Below are 25,707 nucleotides of genomic sequence, written 5' to 3'. Positions count from 1 at the left end.
GAAACACCCAGAGTCTCTGGCAGGAATCGAACCCGCAACCCTTAGATTGATAGTCCACAGTGTTGAAATGAAGAAAAGTGTCAAGTGTATAGTAAAAACGTGGAAAAAGGGTACAAAATTACGAAAAAAGGAGTAAAAGCGCCAAGAGAAAAAGTAAAATTTTAACAAAAAAATTTGAAAATTTATTTCTTCACTTGCAAATAACACATATACAGTGGTGGCCACCAATTTAAGACAAATACTTTAATTTTTTTTATCAACTGAATTTTAAGTGCGATAGAGCCAAAATAAAAGGACCTCTAAGGGTATGAAGTTTATTATTAATGTTTCTAGTTTCTGAAAAATGTTTGGAAAAATCGGTAAAACAAATATGGACAAAGATATGTGGAAATACGTTGACCCACCTCAGCGAACATCCGCTGTTAATAACATGATATGACCGAAACTAATGGAACTAAAAATACGAAATTTGGTCCGAATATTTTATAATAATAAAATTATAATGATATAAAAGTGAAAAAATATGTTTATTTAAAAAAAAAAATTTTTGGCAAGTTGTAGAAAAATTTTATGTGTTCATGGTGAATATGTATGAATTGACACAGTCGAATAAAACACACTTGTGTGTTAAAACAGTCCTCATGCATACATATTTGTGGAAATATTTGAAAAAATAATTTACAATTACATGGAATTTAGCAAAAAAATTTTGTCTTAAATTCCTGGCCACCACTGTATATATAAAATTTATCAAAAGATTAATAACAATTTAAAAAAAAATTCTCAGTTCTGTTACTCAGACTTCATTACTTCATACTTATCATATTATTTCCATAATTTGTTAAAAAATTTTAATAATATGTTTTTGTATGTAAATAAAAGAGAAAGTAACAATTATTAAGAAGAAGAACAAATGAATTGTTTATCTCACACCAAACCATTAAAAAACAACAAAAACGAATAAAGGTCATACCAAACCATTTAAATAAAAATCATTTTATAACTGTTATTTTCAGTGATTTATTTTTATCACAAAAATATAAATCACAATTTGGGTTTTTTGGTATATGGACGAGTTATTTTCGATCTCTGCTTAGGAGTAAACAAAACCTTAAAATAAAATAAAAATTCAATAAAAAACGAAATAATACATTTCAAATACATCTTTTTAATAATCATCATCATCACCGGGCCACAAAACGATTTTAATGAAATAATAGGGGGCAAAATACTCGAAATAAATTTCGAACGCAATCATTATAATTTTCTATACATTTTATTCGATATCAAATAAGAGAATGCCAAAAATTAAAAATCGCACGTTCGAATAAGTATCCGATCGTGTTCGACTGCGGTAATTAGCCCTCAGATCTTTTATAAGTTTGATTTGTTACAAAATCACATGGTTTTAACAAAAAGCACCAAAAGCGCCACAAAATATGGAAAAAGCGTCAAAAAATACCCTTTTTTAAAAAAGAGTATTTGGAAAAAATAAAAGGATAACGAGACCAAAAAAGCGTCATAAAATACCCGAAAAGCGTAAAAATGGCAACACTGTCCAACACACTATTTTCTAGTCTATCGGGGCAAAATTGGATATCTTTTTGAGCAAAATCAGTGCTGTTGAAAATCACATTGCATGGCGTTGCATTTTTCATGTCTATTCATAGTTGTTTAAAATTTTGAAATCGGTCTAAAAATGTGTGAGTTAGAGGTAATAAAGTACTACGACCTACCCTAAAACAGTTTTTTCAAAATAACTCAAAATTTTGAGGGTGTCTTACTATGTCCTCACCTAGGCCTATAACCTCCATTAGGTCACTTTTCAAGTTCTGACAAAAAGTGTCATTTTGTAGCTGAGTGTTATTTTCGAAATTATTCACAATTAAGTGAATGCGTTTATTTTCAGAAAATTGAGTGTGCGTACAAGCGTGTACTTTGAGTGTACATTTTACATGTGTTTTGTTTTTGTTAAAATTTTTGTTACATAACAAAACACATGTAAAATTTACACTCAAAGTACAGACTTGTACGCACATACAATTTTCTGAAAATAAGCGAATTCACTTTATGGTGATTAAATTCGAAAATAATATATCGATTTTTATGATTGATATCTCATTTTTTTCATATTACATGTGGCTTTGCGATAAAGTAATAAATCTAAACAATTTCTGCCGTTTTCGATTTTTCATGATTTTTTTAAAACAAACAAATTGGATATTTTTACATAAAAAATATATTTTTTGCTTCAATTTTGTTATAACTCCGAAGCTACTGACCCAAATATATATGAGAAAATTTGTACATAGCACGGGGAAAATGTTTTCAACATTGGATCAATCGAAAGAAGAACATTAACTACTCAATTTTATATACATATATCAAACAAAAATGTTAAATTTTGTGAAAATGTACAAATTAATTTCTACATTTTTCATTTCCGACCCTTAAAGTATATATATTATGGATCCTTATAGATAGCGGAGTCGATTAGCCATGTCCGTCTGTCTGTTGAAATCAATTTTCTGAAGACCCCAGATATCTTCGGGGTGCAAATCTTCAATAATTCTGGAAGACATGCTTTCGAGAAGTTTGTTATTTAAAATCAGACAAATCGGTTCACAAATGGCTGAAATATGAGGAAAAAACCAGGATAACCTCGATTTTTGACCTGGATTACTAAGTTATTAATGTGGATATCTAATGAACGATATTTCAAAGACCTTTGCAACGACCTATATAAGACCATAGTAAGTTGAACCCACAATGGGTCTAAATCGGAAAAAATGTTTTATAACCCGATTTTTTTTCATCAAAAAAAAAATATAAAATTTTAAAATAACAAGTAAAAAAAATGTTTAACAAAAAATTAAAAAAACAACTTTGAAAGAAAAATAAATTTGAGGTAGTGTTTATAAACCGGTTAACCGAAAAACCGGTTTTTCTTCGAAATCTCGGTTTTTTGCAAACCGGTTAATTTAAAATGTTGATTTTTATTACTCGGTTAACCGGTTTTTAAAATTTGGGACTAAAATTAATAAATCTCATGTTTTTCTTAATTTTTTTTCATTGTATACACATTATTGGTCTGATTTGAATCCTAAAGTGCTGATTTACAATACAAACCTCTTTAGATTCATATTTTTAAGAATTACAATGATTCTAAATAGTAGAGGACGATGAGATTACTTAAAAACTTTTTCAGTATAAATTCTACATAATGAAACTATTAAAAATTAAAATTAAATTCCGTATAATTCTATAAGTTTATGCTAAATCTTACTAATTATTCATTAAAAACTTAGTGATGATTTTACCAAACTTCATTAGTGTGTTTTGTTCTTAAAATTTTAATTTATTAATAATTTCGTTAGCTTTTCAGAAATATTACAGGAGAGACAAAAAACGTTCTAAAATTCATGATTTGAAATATTTTTGAAATCTGATAATGGAGTTTTATTATTTACATATTTGGTATGATTTATAATGACAAATAATCAAAGCTAAGAAGAAGTGCGTTTGTAACTTGTAACATTTTCCGTTTCATATCAGAATGTCGATGTGATAATAAATTTTAAAATTATCCAAATATTTAATTAAAAAATTGATTTACATTTTTTGGTAAGAATTTAATAAATTATCCAATAATTAAAACAAGTATTATATATATAGTAACATATTTATACTCATTTCCATTTGACTGAGATACTAATTATAAAATAAAATGGACTTAGCACTTTTGTATATATACATATTTTGTATATATAAATAAATATATTTATAGTTATTAACCATTCCTGACTACTAAAAACTAAAATATTTTAAATCTGTATATACTTTATTGGACATTTTATGTTTTCTACACATATATGACGGTTAACCGGTTTAATCGGTTTTTTTTGATGTCGGTCAACCGAAAAAACGGTTTTTAATAAAGGCCAATTTTCGGTTAACCGACAAACCGGTTTTTTAAAAAGTCGGTTTTTTATAAACACTAATTTTGAAGTATAATTTGGTGAAGGGTATATACGATTCTGCACAGCCGAATATATCGCTCTTACGGCCATTTTCACAATGTACGATTAAAAGTTAAAGTGAACTTTAACCGCAAGTTAGGCTAATATGAATTTCACAATGTACAATTAATTCTTAACTGACACTATTTAACAACAAAGTTGCTGTTAAATATAACCGAATAAATTTCGCCGGTTAGCATCTTAATTGTAAGAAATATAATAAAAGAAAATGGAAAAACATTTATATTTTTGTAATATTTATAATTTTTAAAAGTGTAAAGCGAAGAAAAGTAAATTTTACACGGGGTTATCCATATACCACCCGGATATTGCACTTACAAACCAAACAACAAATGTGCACTTTTCCTTGTTGGTTTTCAGTAATTGTTGTTCAGTTTGTTCTGTAAATTTTACAGTTAGGTACCTTAATATTTTTGAGTTTTATACGTTTTTTTATTATACCACTAAGAAAACACAAACTATTATTTTTTATGCCGTCTTTTAGACAATTTTTTATATTTCAATCTTTCATTACACTATTTTTCGTAAACAAATGTATGCATTATTGCCATACTTTCTACTGAATGCTTTGGTTAAGTAATCAAATGATGGCGAAACGTAAATCGGTAACCGTTGGTTAAATGGTCCCCGTTAAATAAACCGACAGTTAGTTAATTTTCCGGTTAAAATGAAATAATCGTACATTGTGAAAATGGCCGTTACTTGTTTTTGCTTCAATTTGTTATTATAACTCCGAAACTACTGAAGCGATTATACAATATATAACCGTATATAACATATTACTTAAAATTAAAAAAATGTTAATAATTGTGTATTAAAATTAAATATTTCTTACAACACTATTTTAATTGACAAGAAAGAAAAATATTTCTCAAATATACAGTGCACTCGCGATAATATGAACCCCCGAATATATGAACACCCATGGGGTACTCTAAAATATTTTAAAGCTTTTTAAAATTTGAACATCTTTATTTTTGTTTTTTTTTTTATCTATCTAAACAGATTTGAAATCTAAATCAACAGGTAAGTGAACTGGCCTGGATTTAATTAGTTCATATTATCGCGAGTACATAAGTGTTTCAAAACAGTGAAAAAAATATAAATTGAATGATAACAGTTACGTCCAATGAATTTTGTTTTTATGTTGCCTATAACAGTTATTGTGCAACTTTTTAAAATATTTCTTAAAAAAGGGCAATTTTTTCGATTCCTAAAATTTTGATAACAGTTATCAATATTTTGGACAACAATATTTCGAAAGAACTTTTTATTATTTTAAAATATTGTACCCTCTGAATGGAACATAAAGACCAAATTATTTTTCAGATACTATTATTTTTGCAAAATCTATTCCACTCTATAGGCGTACAAATGTCACGTACGATGATATGGAATTGCCCACATGTAATACATATTATGTATGTATATTGTAGATTTTTAATTTGTTGCTGAAGTTGCTACACAATGGTGTTGCGAAATATCGGAAATAAATAACAAATTATAAACTTTGTAAATCTGACCTCAAGCTCAAAAAATTAGAATTAAAATTGAAATAAATGTTTTGGATCAGTGACCGAAGTTTTTTTTTACAGAAATAGAGGAGTGGATCAAAAGTATTAAAACACATGGAAATCAAAACAACAGTTTTCCTCGTCTTATAATCCAACAGATTATATATGTAGGTAAAGTCCAATGACAGGAAGGTAACGGTAAAAGTTGTCCAAATTATAAGTATGTACAACTAATACCTATTAAAATGTTTTCAAAATGTTCAAGTGGAATCGTTCAACACAACAAGTAACAGATGTTTGAACAATTAAACATTTGCCACAAATTACTGCTCAACATTTTTTTTCAATTTAAACAGTTTTATAGTATTTTAATTGAATGTGCAAAAATAAAAAGAAAGAAACACATACATACACAATAGAAATAACAACAAAATACTCACACAAATAATTGCTTACAATGTTTAAATCATACACACTCATTCATTCATTCATTCATTCACTCATCCATCTCTCCATTCATAGATACAAAGATACTTGCATATGGACGAGTATTTTAAAAGATAGATAGATGATGATGACGATGATACTGATGATAATTATGGGAATTAACACAGGTTGTAGCTACATAAACATTTTTATTCTAATGGAACTTTAAATGCAAGTAGCAAATTTGTTCAAATTTTAACTAGTAGGTATTTCGGTACATATAGCCAGGCATGACCATAAAAATAGCACACTTGATATTTTTACTAAAAGTTATGAGAATACAATTACAAAACAATAAAATATTTTTTTCATCTACTTCTTGAATACACAAAACTTGCTAATTCAAAATATGTATACAATTTAACGTTGTTTTTGTATGTAATATTTTTTTGGGAATTCCGAGCAGTGTGATTCGCATTATTGAGATATTTTTCGCTAAAATTTAATATAAAATATTTCTTTGAAGTTTCATCAGTCATTTTATGAAAACACGCGAAAATTTATAAATTTGACCTTTGACCCCGGTGATGAAAGAGTTAAAATTTTGGTATATATTATTTTCTATGGGTTGAGTAACAATGTTGTTTATTTGTTTTATTAAAACTGAAGTATAAATTAATGGCATATAATTTTGCTTCTCAATATTTTTTTTGTGAAAAAAATTCGGTTTAAAAATATTTTTAAACCGAATGGTCTTGTATACGTCGTTGCAAAGGTCTTTGAAATATCTATCATTAGATATCCATATTATCTATATTAATGACTTAGTAATCCAGATACACTTGCGATAATATGACCACCCTAATATATGAACAACCCAAAATATGAACACATTTTGCTTCCATTGGCTACTCTAAAATATGAACTTAGTGTACAAAATCTTTAAAATATGAACATATTATTATAGTTTTTTAACGTTTTTTATCTATATACACAGAGTTGAAATCTGAATCAAGCGGGTAGTGGCTAAATTCTAATTCAATTAAATAATAATTTGGGGATTTCCCTAGCTATAGATGGGAATTAGACGCCAATCGCAAATATGAACAATCTTGCAAAAGTGAGCTGGCCTGGTTTTAATTAGTTCATATTATCGCGAGTGCACTGTATAGGTCAAAAATCGAGGTTGTCCTTGTTTTTTCCTTATATCTCAGCCATTTGTGGACCGATTTTCTCGATTTTAAATAGCAACCGAGCCGGAAGAATTCCCGAGATATAGATGGATGAATCGTGTATGTTAATTATTTGGGGGCTTTGGAAAGTTGATTTCAACAGACAGACAGGCGGACATGGCTTAATCGACTCCGCTATCCAGAATATATATAGTACATACTTTATAGGGTCTGAAAATTATATTGTAGAAATTGAATGAATCATTGGATGAAAAAGTTTGTTTTTCATTTCTAAAAGTTGAATTTTTCTACTAAAAAAAAAATTAAAAGTAAAAACCGAAGAATAATCGTCGGTTTCGGATTTAGGCCTTGAAAAACCGCGGTTTCGGTTAAAACCGAACACGAAACTCTAATCTAAACGTAGCCAAATCTTGATATAGAAAGTAATTGGTTTTCAAATTATAATTTTATAGAAGAAAATAGGTATGCTATTCTTTCGGACCAAACTATAGAGTACGTACATACATATTAAAGTGTAGATACAGTTTTGAAAAATAATTCAACGTGCAGACTAAATATAATGTATTTTAACTATTCATCATTGTTGGTGAAAAAGTAGAATAATGATAAATTATTTACAAATGTTATTCTTAATTGACATAACAACTAAAATTAAATGGCAGAGCGTGCTAATTTAAACCAATTTTTTCCCCATTTAATTTTCACCAATTTTACTGTTTAATAGTCAACAATAACAACAAGGATGACAAGTATACCCACAATATAAAAAATATATTATAGATTCAAGTTTCTTTTTAATATCAAACAATGAGTCTGCAATATTTTATTCTAAATTTTTTTAGAGCACTTTATATGTACATATGTATGAAATATCTATTCTATGAAGATTGTAGAATGTTAATTTGTATAATTTCACCCTCTTAATGTTCACTTTTCTCTCTCTCTCTTTCACTCCCTTTCATTAATGTATGTAAATTTGTGTGCAATAAGTGTGATACTCGTACAACAGTCAGAATAATGCCCTCATCATCATTATTGTCAGCGTCAGTATCATCATCAGTACCATCTTCATGATTGTTTGTTATTGAACGAATGTCGGTCGGTAAGATTCGAAGTCACGTCTGAATAAAAACAATTTGTCAAAGTCAAATATTTGTACAAAGTGTTTTATTGTTGTTATAAACGTAATTTAAATCTGCGGTCATTACAACATTTATCACCCCTTTTTTTGTGTGTACTGCCTGCCTGCCCTTTTATTCGATACAATTCCAATCTCAATACACTACTGTCTGTGCTCTGTCGTCTCTGTTTCGGTCTTTGACACCAATCGCATATGACATCTTGTATCACATCGTATCGATTTTTCATGTGTTCTTGTGGAATGTACGTTGAATATACATATGTAAAACAGTCATTGTTTGTTGGCCGGTCTGTCTGTCGGTCGGTACTTTCTGACATTATAATCGTGTACGAATCTGATACAATCTTTTACCAAACCTTTTGATGTGTATTCGTCGTATGAGTGAGTGATTGTACTACATATGACGAATAGTATATTTAGGTATATATTGTAGCTACACATGAATCAATGGTGACTAAAAGGCGTTAATAAAAGAGATGATGACAATTATAAAGTAGAAAATAATAACATCTTTGTCATTGATATTGTCATGCTCATTGTCATTCAAAGCAGAACAAACACCAAAAGAAGAGAAATACCCACACCTTTCAACTCTCATTTATCATTTAAACATTTTGTACAATTGTTTATTTTTTTTTCCATCTCACACTCAATTGAATACTATTTACCTTTTATTGTTCAATTTGTTTCAACGTATGAACGTTAAGTTCATATTATTGAATAATACATGTTTTAATAATTCTACGTACAAATCGCATTTACAATGCGATGAATAAAATATTTATGATAAACGAAGAAGAAGGGGTAAAATAAAAAATCTATACTATAGATGCTATTTATTATTTGTTGCAGCACAATAGAAATTTAAGCATATAATCTGTTGTAGGGACTGTAAAAATCTCATTAGCCGACTTAAATGTTAAACAGAATTAAAAAACAAGTAAGAAAGTATGATACCCATATAATAAATACCCTACACTAAGTAAATGTGCAATAACATTTTTCATTTAAAATTTCAATAATTTATATTCGTGAGTGATTTTCGAAATGGGCTTTATATGGGAGCTATGACCAATTATGGATCGATCACCATGAAATTAGGTGAGATTAATGTCTATAGCAAAATTATTTATGTTGAATTTTATGGGTATACCAAAATTTTTAGGAGATTTATGCATGTTAAAGTGAATTTCGGAAGTGGGGTTTATATGGGAGCTATGACCAATTATTGACCGATCATAATAAAATTTGGTGCCATGAATTCCGTATATATAAAACTTATTTGGAGCAAAATTTGTGTAGATACCTATATAAATTAAAAATTTATGACCGATAAAATTCAATTTCGGGAGTACATTTGTTTGGGGGCTAGGTGAAATAATGGACCGATTACAGCCATTTTCAGCCGTCCTTGGGCCAAAAAAATCATATGTACCAAATTTTATCGAAATATATTCAAAATTGCGACCTGTAATATTTTTTTATGAAATATTGAAAATAAGGACTTCAGGAACTTATTTACAAAATGTTAACGTAGGACCTGCAAGGAACCAAAAGTGACCTGGTACCGTTGGGTCAGCATCATCCAAAAGATAAAAAACCCCTTAGATTTTTGTTTAAATTTTATTAATATATTGATTAGTTTTGTAACTTTTATAACATTCTATTCTATTACAAGTCTATTTTATGGTATTTTACGAAACAGTATTTTTTGTCATTACACCATAAATAAACATCACAATGAGAACATGAAATCATTCATCGTTATTCTGGGTAAGCGAGTTTGTCAATAGGCAAAAAAAATATATTATTCCAAAGATGATAGTGTACTTCAAAGTACTTTTGGGCAAAAAGATTCAAAATATGTTTTGATTTCATTTTGTAAATTGCAAATAGTATAATATTGCAATAAGTATAATAAGTATGCTTCAAAAAGTCGACATCAACATTTGTTATAGATGCAAACAATTCCGAATTGAAAAATGCTTTTCGCGCCGTATTCCCATCGTTCGTTGATCCGTTACTTTTCGGGTTATGGACATGTAAACCCATTTTTTCCAGAAATGTTGGATCACACATGATAACCATTTTTTCTAATTTAATTCGGCATCTGGAATTTGAAATTCACTTTAGGTTAATTGTTATCATATAGTCTTCATTATCACTTTTTTAAATTTATCACAAATCCAGTTGACAACAGTGATCACATTTCGATTATTTTCCACCTGATACTAATTTTTAAAATTTGTGGTTTCCAAAGTGGTAGGTACAAATAGCCATCATTACTTTTGGAAAATTGGAAAAACCTGTCACAGGGCATGGTTAAATTGTCCAACTAATCTGAACCTACCATTTACCTTGTATTGTAAGTCGATATTGACAATAAGAGAACAGGGAGAATCCATATCACGGACAGAAAACAGCTATTTTCGGTTTAAACATCTCCGATTTTAATGAAATTTACCACACATATTATGGTTCTAAAGGGTTCATTGATTTGACTTTTTCATCGGAGTCCCATTCCAGTTCAAAAATATCGCGATTTGAAAATTGAAAAATATTTTAATTCAATAATGTTCATTATAATAGAAAAATTATATTTTCAACATTACTAGACTTTCGTTAATGTTTCTTATTGATTCAATATGGTTTTTGTTGATTTTAAGTTGTCAAAGACCAGCATAATTTTTGATTCCATTTTAAAGCCAAAGATACAATTTTGTGTAGAAGAGAATGGAGGGGATAGTCTAACTGGAATATGTAATGAAACCATCAAACATTTAGAGAAAATACGGATGAAAATTTGACAGGCACTCTTGATTTTTTGAAATAATTCAAAATGTCATCTAGTGTCCATAGTCTATATAAATATTTTATTTCCAATTCATTTTAGGGATAAGCCATTTTAATAACTCAAATGCATACATATGATATGTATGTATATTCCTGGGTGCTTTTGCATTTTTATGTTCCATGTTACACAAAGTTCTAATCATTTCGAAAGTTTAATTATATTTCTATACAAGGGCTAGTAGCTACACAGTACTCACCTCTGATATTTCCATATTACTGTTCCTTTAAAGTGACATAGAATATAATTTTGTATTATATTTTAGAAACTAGTTATTTTGTGAAAACTTTTTATTCTCTTTGTCCATTTGTAGCTTGTATTTGGTTGGTTGGAGAGTTTTTCTTTAGACTGACTTTAAGAAGTTAATATATTATATTACAGATGTCCTCTTAGGTTGCCAGCAGGGTTGTCAGATTTTTTTTATCTCCATCGCCAAAAGCTAAACGAAAAATCGGCAAAAGTCGCCAAAATATTTTTTTTGAAATTCTACATACATATTTTATGAATTCTAAAGTCAATTTATTTCGGTTTAAATCTAGTGCATTAGTTATTTATATTAAATTGATATCAAAAGTTTTTTTTTTCAAAAATGAAAAATGAAAAATCGCCACGTTTGGCGAGATACCGCCACATCTGACAACCCTGGTTGCCAGTTTTATTTTTACAAAAATGGCGGCATTTTCAAAACGTACGAGGGTAAAAAAGATAAGAAATCAAAGTCAGACCATACACTAGTTACAATTATGTATAGGCGTTGAAGTGATTTCCGAAAGGGCACAATGGTTCCAAATTCAAATATAGGCGGACAAAATGTGCTGTTTTTATACCCTTCACCATGAGTGGCAAGGGTATATATAAGTTTCTAATTCCGTTTGTAATTTTAAAATTTTTCATTTCATATATCGGGAATTCCGAATCGGTTGCTATTTAAAATCGACAAAATCGGCCCACAAATGATAAGGAAGATATAAGATATAAGATATAAGGAAGATATGATGGACATGGTGGGATGGGATTATTTTAGTAACACATTCGCCATAAGTAGTCTTATGATGGGCAGCGACGGCCTGTTTTTTCAAACTACATATATACAAATACAAATATTTTCAAAAAACTAAAGACTCAACATATTTTGGGAGAAACCATAAAACAAATCATGGTTTGTTTTGATGGTGGTATTAAAATCTGTTTTTTCCTCTCCATACGAAGCACAGTGGGGCAAATGAAATATCGAAAAAAATTCTTACATTTACTATGTTTAGTTATACAGGAAATAAAAGCAAAGTAAACAATGTGTTTACTTTTTAATTTTATTAGAATCGGACTATCAATTTAGAAGTTACAGATTTTTCCACTTTTTTTCACTGTGCCAAGGGAGTCGATCTAATGTATATGAGTAAATAAGTATTCATAATGCGCTTGTACGTATCAATTTTGATTATTTTTGTTTGATATTTATTTAATTTCAAAAAATGTTTTGCATTTAAATTATGTTCCATGTGATTTAAATTTAAAAACATATACATATGTATCTACATATATGTGAAAAATATTTTTAATTTAATTTGACCATTAATAAATTGATCAAATATGTACCTAATATATTTGTTGACCTTTGACCAATTAAGTTTTATTGATACTACCAGCATGTTGCTGTGGTTTCAATTACACCAACACCAGAGTTCATTAAAAATCACACTCCCTCATAAACTTAAATATTGATTTAAAACTATTTTAAATTTATAATTTAAATTATGGGTTGAATAATACATGCAAGTGGCACTGATGTTAATGAAAATAATTTCTATTAAATTAAAAAAAGAAATACTCGTTGGAAATATTTTTAATAAATATCACGGATTACAAATTTGTGTTTAAGAACTTCCACAAGACAATAAAAACTACAAAATAAAAAATAATTGCCTTAAGGTAGGATTACACGACTGTCGCAATGCACCAATTTTATAAAAAAAATATTGTGGTGAATTGTGGCACAATAAAGTGTCACAATCAAATTATCTGCAGTCACATTAGTTGTGTTCGCGTACTTGATTTGATAATTTGTATAAATGATCACTGGAAGTTGCGGGATTCCGTTCGTTTACTTTTAAAAACATGTAACGAAAGAGCATTTTAGTGTTAAAAGTGACAGTTCGTAGATAGAGAACATGATATTTTCACTGGACATTTTTGTCCAGTAAAAAATATCAACATAAAAAAACATGTTTAAAACATATGGTTGAAAATGTAAACAAAACTAAATAGTTAAAAATGAATACAATTTACAAGTTTTGCAAACTGATTTATAATAAAATACAAGTTATTGCATATAATTATGATTGTTTATTATTTTAAAAAGAATGAGTAATATCATGCCAGCGATTTTTTCATTTAAACGTTTCTGAAACAATAAGTGTCCTCATGTAAACGCTTAAGTGCCTCGCAAACTGTGCAATCTGTGCATTTTTACACTCTCGCAAATGAACTGTCTTAATGTATGGCAATTCGTTTGCACATGATTGTCTCAACCATATATATGGTTACAGTAAACATATATATGTTTGTGGCAACCATATTTATGATGAATAATTTTATCATAATATGTTGTTCTCAGATTATGATAAGCCTTAAGCCGAGAGCACCATAATATGATAGTCCTTCATCATATAAATGGTTGTCACAAACATATATATGTTTACTGTAACCATATATATGGTTGAGACAATCATGTGAATCGTAAGTTAACCATATTATGGTTACCACAATCATGTAAATGGTTACTGTGACCATAATATAGTTAAAAAACTTGTAACAATATTGAAATGGTTACAGTAACCATGGCCAACTATATTTTTTCTCCGCGTGTGATTAACCATTTTTAGAATTTAAATTTATACAATAAAGAAATAAAGAAATTGTTTAAGCACAAAATTGAAAAGCTGGGTTCATGAAACACGTCACGCAAATTTGTCCATTTGCACAAATGGGATACTTAAGCATAATGAGTACCCATAATGATCATTAGTCTTTCTCTATGGTTCATTAGGTCAACTCACATTCCTAGAGTTAGAAATAAATTATCGATGTAAACAAATGTTAAATTACAGTTCATGTTCAATATTTCTATATTTTATTTTATAATTTTCATTTCCATTTATAACTTCCATTTTTTTTTTATTAAAAAGTTGGAATTACTAATCAGCTGTTTGCAATCACAGAATTTTTTTTTACTTGCAAATTTTTAAAAATGTTGTCAATAATTGCCGTATTCAAGTCTCACGATTGTTCTAGTAAACGTCAGCTCCAAGAAACAGCTGTTGTGCTAGATGCCAAATTTTTTGTTTATATAAATATTTCTTGTTGGTCAAGTATTAAGACTTAAAAACTTTTTTCCAAAAAAGTTTTGGCAATCTACATACTAGGGTATTCATTCGACTAATGATCGTTCGATTAATCGATTAATTTCTTACAAATAATTATTCGAACAATTTAAAAATGGCCATTTTCGAATAACGAATAATTCGAACAATTTATGTAGAATAATCGAATAAAACGAATAAATGTTCATTATTTTTAAATTTATTAAATTGCTTAAAATTTTTCATAATTTCAAATTTAAATAAGTAATAATGACTCACAAAAATTGTATTGTTTCTGAAATTCGACAAATACCTGAAGACAAAGGGAATTTCGATCACTGTAGATGAGTGTTCCTATAGCTCCTTCTATAAATATATAAATATTACTGCAAGAAGTTACTATTCTAAAAACAAATCTTTCAAAATGTTTAACTTAGGACTTGAACCAATGAAAATAAAAGGTACGGAATAAAATATTTGTTATTATTAGAAGAATCGCAATTAATAATCAAAATTTTAACTTAGATTAATGTGGAGTTGAATGTGATTTTGAATTTTTATAATGATTACATTGAAATAGATGAAGGCCATGATCTTAAAATATGTATATGTACACGCAGGGAAAAAACATGGTTGTGGTAACCATAAATTAAGAGCAACATATTATGATCAGATTTATGCTTGTAGTCCAAACATATTATGTTCATTATTAGTATCATTAAATATCATAATATGTTCTGAAATAATCAAATTATTATTATTAAAATTTATTTTTAGAAATACATTTTATTTTATCGGTTTTAGTTTAAGGTACTAAATTCCCAATTAAAATATTATTAATAAATTACTGAAATTTATTGTTATTCGCTCTAAGAAAGTTAAAGATAATATACAAATAAAACTATAGAGCGAATGGGAAATACAGTCACTCAAAATTTACTTGTAAAAATAACATAGCTTAGACAAACACCAACACTCACAAATGGTGGGAAAAAAGACTATTAAAAGTAAACATATTTTGTTTGCTTCTTAAATATGTATATTATGACTACATAATATAATATGTTTACCTATTTATCATTATTTAGTTGTTGTAAACATATTCTGTTTACATCTCAAACATATTATGACTACGCGTATAGAAACTTAACATTTAATGGTTGTACATAATAATAATATGTTTACATATTTATCATTATGTAGTTGTCCGAAAACCATATTCATATTTATAATTGCGATGAAAATATAAACGTTTACAGTAACTAAAATATGGTTGAAATTAAATTAAAACAACAATTATATGATTACGACAACAATATATTGTTACAAAGAACATAGTATCGTTGTCGTAACCATGTCGAACCATGTTTTTTCTCTGCGTGTATATAAGTGATGTTATTAACCGCGTACGTAAGTGTTGCAAAATATTTAAATCGAATAATAAACACAAATATTGCAAACAACGTTTTGTTGCAAGAAAAGCATGGAGGTCGTCTTATACATGATTTTGAACATCGTTGGACATATTTGTCTAACATCGTAATAAACTTTTTGCGTATTTATAAATGCGTCAATCATGCACTGTCTGACTTCAAATTAGCCACGTTCACTGACAAATGGACAGATTCCCTTTATTGTGTAATTCCCCAAGACAACTTTATTAAACAAAGATTCAGCAACTTTGATAGAGCTTGATGTACATATAATACAATTTGTTATAAATAATTTAGAAATGGTGAATAATTAATTTACTAAAGAATTAGTTACTCAATTTAAAACCCGAATTAATGAACGACATAAAAAATTCTTAATACGTTTATATTGTAAAAAGCATAGCTCCAAAACGGAAACTAAAGGGTTTGCTAGTCAATTGCTTTGTAGATTGTTCGGGAGTTAATCGGATCAGAATATTTCTGTTGAAAATTTAATGATGGACTTTGTTTTCGAATTTTATCATTATCAATACTAGAATTGTTATTTTAACGTTATTTTTTGTATTTCTTTAACAATAAAATATTAAATTTTTAAATATTTAAATTATTCGAATAATTCGATTAATTTTAAACGTGTGATTGAATTATTCGAACAAGTTAAATCTCGTATTCGAATTATTCGAACAAGAGAAAAATCGAATAATTCGAATACCCTACTACATACCTCCACACCCTATTAAAAATGGAACTTTGTCCGGATTATTGAATTTATTGTAGTACAAACATAAAAATATTTTGTATGCTATATTAAAATGTATTTTCAATATGTACTTTATTTTATAAAATGTGAATATTGCAAACTAATGAGCATATACTACACGGAAAAAATAGTGCCGATTGGATATTCTAAAAAAAAATTTAAACATTATTTCTCTAATGTATAATAAGTACATATTGTAGTTTATATATGTAAATAATGAAATAAATGTACATTACATTCAAACATAAATTAATATGATCACCGATCAGCTTGAAATAAGAGTCACATCTGGCTTTGATTATTTCAACATGTGATAATTAACAGTGTGAACGTTTGAACACACATTTATCAAAATGACCGTGTCAAGTTTGAGAAATATATAATTTACAAGTATTTAAGAATCTATTGACCAAATAATCAAATTGATACAAATTAATAATACGATCTAGCGTGTTTTTGTTGTGGGAATCTAAAACTACGCGAAGCATTGATGTACAAAACGAGCTGCTGATTTTCCGTTAGTGTTATGTAGAGATGCTAATCGGGACTGATTTTTAAAAATCCCGGGATTCGGGATTTGGTAAAGAATCCCGAAATCCCGACCCGGGATGCATTAGACCGGGTCGATTTGTATGGACGATCAAAATATAAAAAATCGTATAGCAGAAACGCAATCTACGCAAAATTCTAAGAAATTATCCCCAAGAAACCATAGGTCTAAAATCAAATCCTATCTTGAGAATTTCGTCTTTTATCCAATAAAAAAAACTATTAAAAAAATATATATACTGAAATATCATTGGATAAAAGACGAAATGCGATAAGATTTGATTTTAGACCACTTTCCCGGGGTTTTCGGGAACGGGATTCCCCGTTTGGCATCTCTAGTGTTATTGATTCTACAAAGGAAGCCACTTAAATGCAATATTTCGTATTTCAAACAATGTTCCATTTACTACAGATTCACTGGAATCTTATTTCAAAACATTTTAAAGATAAAAGCCTTGACGAATTGTTGTAGTTTTTTTTTAATTTTCTAGAGATAAAAATTAAGAGTGATCAACAGCATAAAATTATTATTAAAGAATTACATACTAGGAATTGAGGAAACCACTGTCAAAATTTTATCCCAATCGGACCAGCCAGATTTATTTCCAAAAAAATTTGATTCTGCCCCGCTGTGGAGCGCTAAGAAATTGCAATGTATTTAACAAAGGCTATTCATAGTTTATGTTATGTTTTTATACCCTACACCACCATAAGTGGTTAATGAGGGTATATATAAGTTTGTAATTCCGTGTGTAACATTGAGAAATAATCACTATAGTGTTTATAAAAAACCGACATTTTATTAAACCGGTTTGTCGGTTAACCGAAAATTGGCCTTTTTTATAAAACCGTGAAGAAAACATAAAATGCCCAATAAAGTATACACAACTTAAAATTTTTTGGTTTTTAGTAGTCAGGAATGCACAGTGGGGCAGAAGCGAATTTGGCATTTCTAAACGGCTGGTCCGAGCGGGATAAAATTTGAATTGGGCGTAGCCTAGGAGTATTCGTAGGATACCTTCGACATGTAAAATTTTTAAACACGTGCCATTTTTTTGTTTCCCATCCGATTTCAAAGAATTTTATACTTTTGGAAAGCTAGGCTTTGCTTGCGTGTGCTATTTATCTCTTAAAATTTCCTAGTTATAGGCATTTCAAAATTGAAATTTTAAAATTTTGCCATACCTTGGTCCGCTTTTTTAAAAATATAGGGCGCAATTTTGGACCGAATGGACTTGAATTTTTTTAGTTAGACAAATAAATTACCAATAACATACAAAAGATTTCAGAGAAATGTCAAATACGAATCCAAAAATAACCGATTTTCAATTTAAAAATTAAAAAAATAGTATATTTTGCTGTTTTTTGGACAAAAAGGTGACTTAACTCTTTTTTTTTTTTAAAAAACAACTTTCTTTAAGAACGTATAACAATTTTATGTTTTTCTATAAAGTTTCTTTACGGAGAACATTTTGGTATAAAAAACATGTCCTATTTTTGGAACATGTCGGCCCTACGCCCTTTAGAAATTGACCTATCTTTTATTAAAATTTCAACTTTGGGCCACATGATCTAAAATCCCAAAGCAGGGATAAGAAAACGGAAAGAGCTTTGGAAACCCTGATGTGTTCCCCATTTATCCTTAAAGTATTTCCCCAGCACCGAAGGAAATGTGGACCCTATAGGCAAAATTGTAAAAAATACTATTTTTGGGATTTTTGCTCAAATTTTTAGAAATTGCGGATTCCCTTTGATCTTTTGACAAGTTTTTATACACCTTGTTATTTAGAATGACAAACTTAAAAAATGCTGAAAATTTCATTGAGTTGCGTTAATAAATAAAGATTTTATTATATATTACATATTCATTGAGTTTCTAAAACTAAAATTTATATTAAAATTTTAATAGGATTGCAAATATTAGGAACAATTTGATCCACATTCATTCCGAGCTAAATTTTTTTGTTTAGATAAGTTAATTTTTGGTCTTACAAAAAAAAATTTTCAAGTCAATATCTCAGTTAGATTCAAAAATATGCCACTTTAAAACTCCTTCCTTCAAAAATATTGCACTTTTTCATACTAAACAAGTAAGAAAGTATGGTCGGTCAAGCCCGACCATATAATACCCTACACCAAGTAAATAAGCAAACAAATGTTTCTTTTAAAATATCAATAATTTATATTCGTGAGTGATTTTCGAAATGGGCCTTATATGGGAGCTATGACCAATTATGGACCGATCACCATGAAATTAGGTCGTATGATTTACGTGTGTATGAAAGTTATTTATGTTGAATTTGGTGTATATACCGACATTTTTAAGAGATTTCTGCACGTTAAAATAATTTTCGGAAGCGGGCCTATATGGGAACTATGACTAATTATGGACCGATCGTAACAAAATTTGGTGGCATGAATTTTGTATATATAAAACTTATTTGGAGCGAAATTTGTGTAGATACATATATAAATTAAACATTTATGACCGATAAAGTCCAATTTCGAGAGGACATTGTATGGGGGCTAGGTGAAATAATGGACCGATTTCAGCCAGTTTCAATAGGCATGGTCCTTGGGCCGAAAAAGTATATGTACCAAATTTTATCGAAATATCTTCAAAATTGCGACCTGTACTCTGCGCACAAGGTTTACATGGACAGCCAGCCAACCAGCCAGACGGACATCGTTTAATCGACTCAGAAAGTGATTCTAAGTCGATCGGTACTTTAAGGTGGGTGTTAGACCAATATTTTTGGGCGTTACAAACATCTACACAAAGGCATTATACCCTTCCCACTATGGTGGTGTAGGTTATAAAAATGTGTATGTGACTTGAAATTGTTTTTGTAAGACCAAAAAATTAACTTATCTAAACAAAAAAATATAGCTCGGAATGAATGTGGATCATGTGACTTGAAATTGTTTTTGTAAGACCAAAAAATTAACTTATCTAAACAAAAAAATATAGCTCGGAATGAATGTGGATCAAGTTGTTCCTAATATTTGCAATCCTATTTGATACTAATTTTAGTTTTAGAAACTCAATGAATATGTAATATATAATAAAATCTTTATTTATTAACGAAACTCAATGAAATTTTCAGCGTTTTTTAAGTTTGTCATTCTAAATAACAAGGTGTATAAAAACTTGTCAAAAGATCAAAGGGAATCCGCAATTTCTAAAAATTTGAGCAAAAATCCCAAAAATAGTATTTTTTACAATTTTGCCTATAGGGTCCACATTTCCTTCGGGCCTGGGAAAATACTTTAAGGATAAATGGGGAACACATCAGGGTTTCCAAAAGCTCTTTCCGTTTTCTGATCCCTGCTTTGAGATTTTAGAACATGTGGCCCAAAGTTGAAATTTTGATAAAAAATGTTCCGAAAAAAGGACATGTTTTTTATACCAAAATGTTCTCCGTAAAGAAACTTTATAGAAAAACATAAAACTGTTATACGTTCTTAAAGAAAGTTGTTTTTTAATAAAAAAAGAGTTAAGTCACCTTTTTGTTAAAAAAACAGCAAAAATATACAATTTTTTGAATTTTTAAATTGAAAATCGGTTATTTTTCGATATTACTCTGAAATCTTTTGTATGTTATTGGTAATTTAGTTGTCTAACTAACAAAAAAATTTCGTGACCATTCAGTCCAAAAATGCGCTCTATATTTTTAAAAAAGCGGACCAAGGTATGGCAAAATTTTAAAATTTCAATTTTGAAATGCGCAGGTGTTTCAAAATTTTTCATTTCGAAGGTACCCTACTTTGAGCCCCCATAGCACCACCCCTGGAGTATTTGTAGGACCCCTTTTAACAATTTAAACTCGAATACTCCTTGGCTACGCCCAATTCAAATTTTATCCCGCTCGTACCAGCCGTTTAGAAATGCCAGATTTATTTCCAAAAAATTTCGATTCTGCCCCAGTGTGGAATGGTTAATATATATATAAACAAGTAAGAAAGTATGGTTGGTCAAGCCCGACCATATAATACCCTACACTAAGTAAAAGAGCAATGCCAAATTTTCTCGAATCGCATAGCTGCTTTCTAGTAGATTCCAAATATATAGAAATATTTAAAATCGGATAGAGAACAAAAATTTTGCATCATTTTTAATTTGTAATATACCCGAGACACCCCAATTTGGGTTCTTGAGACTCCGCGACAACCCCCCCTTAAGCTAGGTACTCTGTTCAAAATTTCGTGCGAAATGCTGTCAAACTACATATAAAATATTTGGAATGAAATATGTGCGAAATAATTTCGCATAAGCAGTGCTCTGTTTATATTGTGGAAAACATGTGAAATACATCTGGCAACCTTATTTTTCCACACGAAATAACATATGCAGCACTTCTTTCGCACGAAATGTGTGTATACACCAACAATTTTTGGAAATTTTTTAAGATAATGAAAATTCTAAAATTTATCAATCGATTAAAATTTTAAAGTTTCGGTTTGTTAGAGAATGTCTTGAATAATATTTTTGGTTGTGAAAAAAATAGATTTAAGTCGGACTATAATGATTTTCATGGTCTTAAAAAAATCAAAAAAATCGCTGCTGTTTACTCACTTTTGAGGCTCACTATATTATTGATCCTTATGAAATTCTAAGTCTATTGAGCCATGTCCATCTGTGTAAAACTCGTCCATGTCCAAAATAGATAAACAAAATAAGTATACTGCTAAAAAACTGTTTATTGTTGTCCTAAGCAGTTTGGCATTGAAAATCAGCAAAATCGGTTCAGTAGAAACAGAGATATGAACCAAAATGTTCGACAACCAAAAAAAATGGATAATTTTCACATATTTTTGGTTATTTGTGTAAATAATATTATCTGCAATATATTTACTAAATATATTGCAGATAATTCCATAAAACTTTACATACGTAATTTTTATGATAAAAGGACTAACTCTGGTGAAAATTATAGAATCGGTCCATGATTTCTTCTAGCCCCATACAAATTTCTTTCCGAAATATGGTTCTATATATTATATATAAATTAAGCAAAAATAAGTTTCGACTTAAAGAAATCACAACACAAAATTGTTTGTGGATCGGCCCATGTTTGACCATAGCCCCCATATAAAGTTCACTTCCGAAAATAATTTAAATATCTTATAAATATAGCTATTAAGTTGAAATTCGTCATAAATAATCCCCATATATACCTCAATCGCTGTACTTATTTCTATGAAAATCTGCCCATAATTGGTTATATGTAGCACCCATATTAGGACCACTTTCGAAAAACACATTAACCTACATAAATATCTAAAAATTATCAATATCATACCAAAATTTTGCACAGATCCGTAATTTATATTTAAAAGTCATACTACAGGATATTATGAATATCGGTCCATATTTGACCATAGCTTCCGAAAATCAGTTAAATACTCATAAATCTCTTATAAATATATTTATCATGCTAATATTCGACACAAATAATATTGATATACACAGAAATCACTGTACCGAATTTTACGCAGATTGATCGATAATCATAACTCCCCTTTAAGGCCCATTTCCGAAAAAGATATTAACCTTAAAAAATATGTAAAATATATCGATATAAAAATTAAATTATACACAGATCAGTAATTTGTATTCAGTAATCATACTACTGGATTTTGTGAATATCGGTCCATATCATTTTGTGAATATCGGTCCATACCATAGCTCCCATATAAGGTCCACTCCCGAAAATCACTAAAATCCTCATAAATTTCTTACAAATATAGTTATCAGGTTAAAATTTGAAACAATAAAGTTCAATATATATAAAAATCGATGTACCAAATGTTATGATGGTCGGTCCATAATTGGTCATAGCCTCCATATAAGAACCACTTTGGGAAAACACATTAACCTGCACAAATATCCAAAAAAAAAATCCGTACTGAACTAAAATTTTACACCGAATTTTTAAATATTGGTCCATAATTCGCCATATCTCCCATATAAGGTCTCTTGATAATAGGGTTTTTTAAATAAAGTGCTACAACAATTTACATTAAATACTTAGAAATCACGTTACAATATTATATGGCGATAGGCCCATAATAGGTCATAGCTTCCACATATTGAACCAAAATAATACACAGATCAGTAATTTGTATTCCAAAATCATAGTGAATATCGCTCCATAATTGGCCACAGATCCCAAATAAGTTCCACTTGCGATAATAAATGTAATAACCATAAAACTATTGTAAAGATGAAATTCAATTAAAATATTTACATAGAAATCACGTTAAAATATTTTATGACAATCGAATCATAACCATAAATTTGTCTACATATTGTTACGTTTTAACCTTTTCAAAACGTTTGGTTTATTTCCTTTAAATAAACCGGATACTTTTGATTGCAAATAAAAGCCGTTTAGTAGTTTAAAAATTGTAACAACTCTTTATTTATTCAAAATGTACAACAACCACAGAATTAAATAGCCACTCAATGTTTTTTATACACGTTTATAAATTCTCAGAAATACAGACACAATTTATAATGTACACGAATTTACTTGAAAAACACAACACACTTTAAGGCACTCAGTTGATGTTTATTCGAAAAGCGTCTCTGATATACTCACTCACTACTGCAACCTCTGCCACTATTTATAACACTGCCATCTGCATTCTAGATTGCTCTTTAACTGTCAAAATTCGAATATTCTAGATCTTACTAATACATACGCCATCTGTGGTGTACTTTCTACAATGTTCTTTAACTGAATATTTGAATTCGAATACAGCGTTGCCAACTTACGATCAAATCAACTGAAAGCTTTTTTTTATTAAATAATAATGCCTACAGATATGTTACAGTTTGCTATTACAGCACTGTTATTTGAAAGTATTATGCTACTTTTAAATCAACCCTTAAAATCGTTATATTTGAATTCAAGTACAATTTCGTAACAATATGTATATTTGTATACCCTTTTCTCCTTCGTCAGACGGGTATATATAAGTTTGTAATTCCGTTTGTAATTTACACAATATAATTTTCCGACCCTATAAAGTATATACACTGAATCAATTAAGTCTCCGTACATACTCATAATATAAACTAGCTATTTATGGTCACTTTTCAATACATATTTAAACCTTTTTATACCCTTCACCTTCGTGAGAAGGGTATATATAAGTTTGTCATTCCGTTTGTAATTTCTACATTTTTCATTTCCGACCCTATAAAGTATATATATTTGGATCCTTATAGACAGCGGAGTCGATTAAGCCATGTCCGTCTGTCTGTCTGTTGAAATCAATTTTCTGAAGACCCCAGATATCTTCGGGATCCAAATCTTCAATAATTCTGTCAGACATGCTTTCGAGAAGTTTGCTATTTAAAATCAGCAAAATCGGTCCATAAATAACGGAGATATGAGCAAAAAACCGGGACAACCTCGATTTTTGACCTATTTTTGATCTATATCTGGATTACTAAGTCATTAATATAGACAATATGGATATCCAATGATAGATATTTCAAAGTCCATTGCAACGATGTAGATAAGGCTATAGTATGTTGGACCTACAATGGGTCCAAATCGGGAAAAATATTTTTTAACCCGAATTTTTTTTTCATAAAAAAATTTTTTTTGTTATACATTTTTTTTCAAAAAAATTTAAAAACTAAAAAAAAAATTTTAAAAAATTTGGAAAAACCTTTTAAAAAAAATTAAAAAACAATTTCAAAAAAAAAAAATTTTGAAAAACAATTAAAAAAAAAATTTAATTTTGTTTACCTAAAAATATTTAAAAAAAATAATTTTAAAGTATAATTTGGTGAAGGGTATATAAGATTCGGCACAGCCGAATATAGCTCTTTTACTTGTTTTAATTCATTTTATAAAAAATCTTATAAACTAGAAATCAACATAAAAAAACTACAAACATTTTCACTAAAAACATAAAAATTTACATAAATTCAATAATTGTACGAAAAGTATCACCAGAAAGTCTCCGTACAGTTAACCGTTTTAAGGCAAGGAATCCCAATATTAATCTTAATTGAATTTAATATGTGGTAGGTCCTCCTTTCTGAGCAATTGCAGCATTTTAATGGCTGTGCATGGAATGGACCAGCTTTGTTGTTGTCAGGGAATCTATTTTATACCACTCTTCATTATAACGGCTTTTAGCTGATCTTTACTCGTTATAGATTAGATAGATTATCAATCGGGTTGAGATCAGGTGACTGAGCTGAGCGATTTAAGTGCTTAGGAACATTATAAATAAGTCATTCCTTTACTAATCTAGAGGTGTGTCCCAAGCCTAATTTTTCAGAACTTTTTTATTTATCCATCGTGTTTTCAAGAAAAATAAGATTTCCCACCCCCAGATGAAGCCATCCAACCCCAAACAATAACGTTACCTCCTCCATGCTTTACGGTTAGCGTCAAATGCTTCGGATTCATTTC

Source organism: Calliphora vicina, chromosome 5 (assembly GCF_958450345.1).
Source record: "Calliphora vicina chromosome 5, idCalVici1.1, whole genome shotgun sequence".
Lineage (NCBI taxonomy): Eukaryota > Metazoa > Arthropoda > Insecta > Diptera > Calliphoridae > Calliphora > Calliphora vicina.
The sequence above is the reverse complement of the archived record's forward strand: the minus strand, read 5'-3'. Positions refer to the sequence as shown.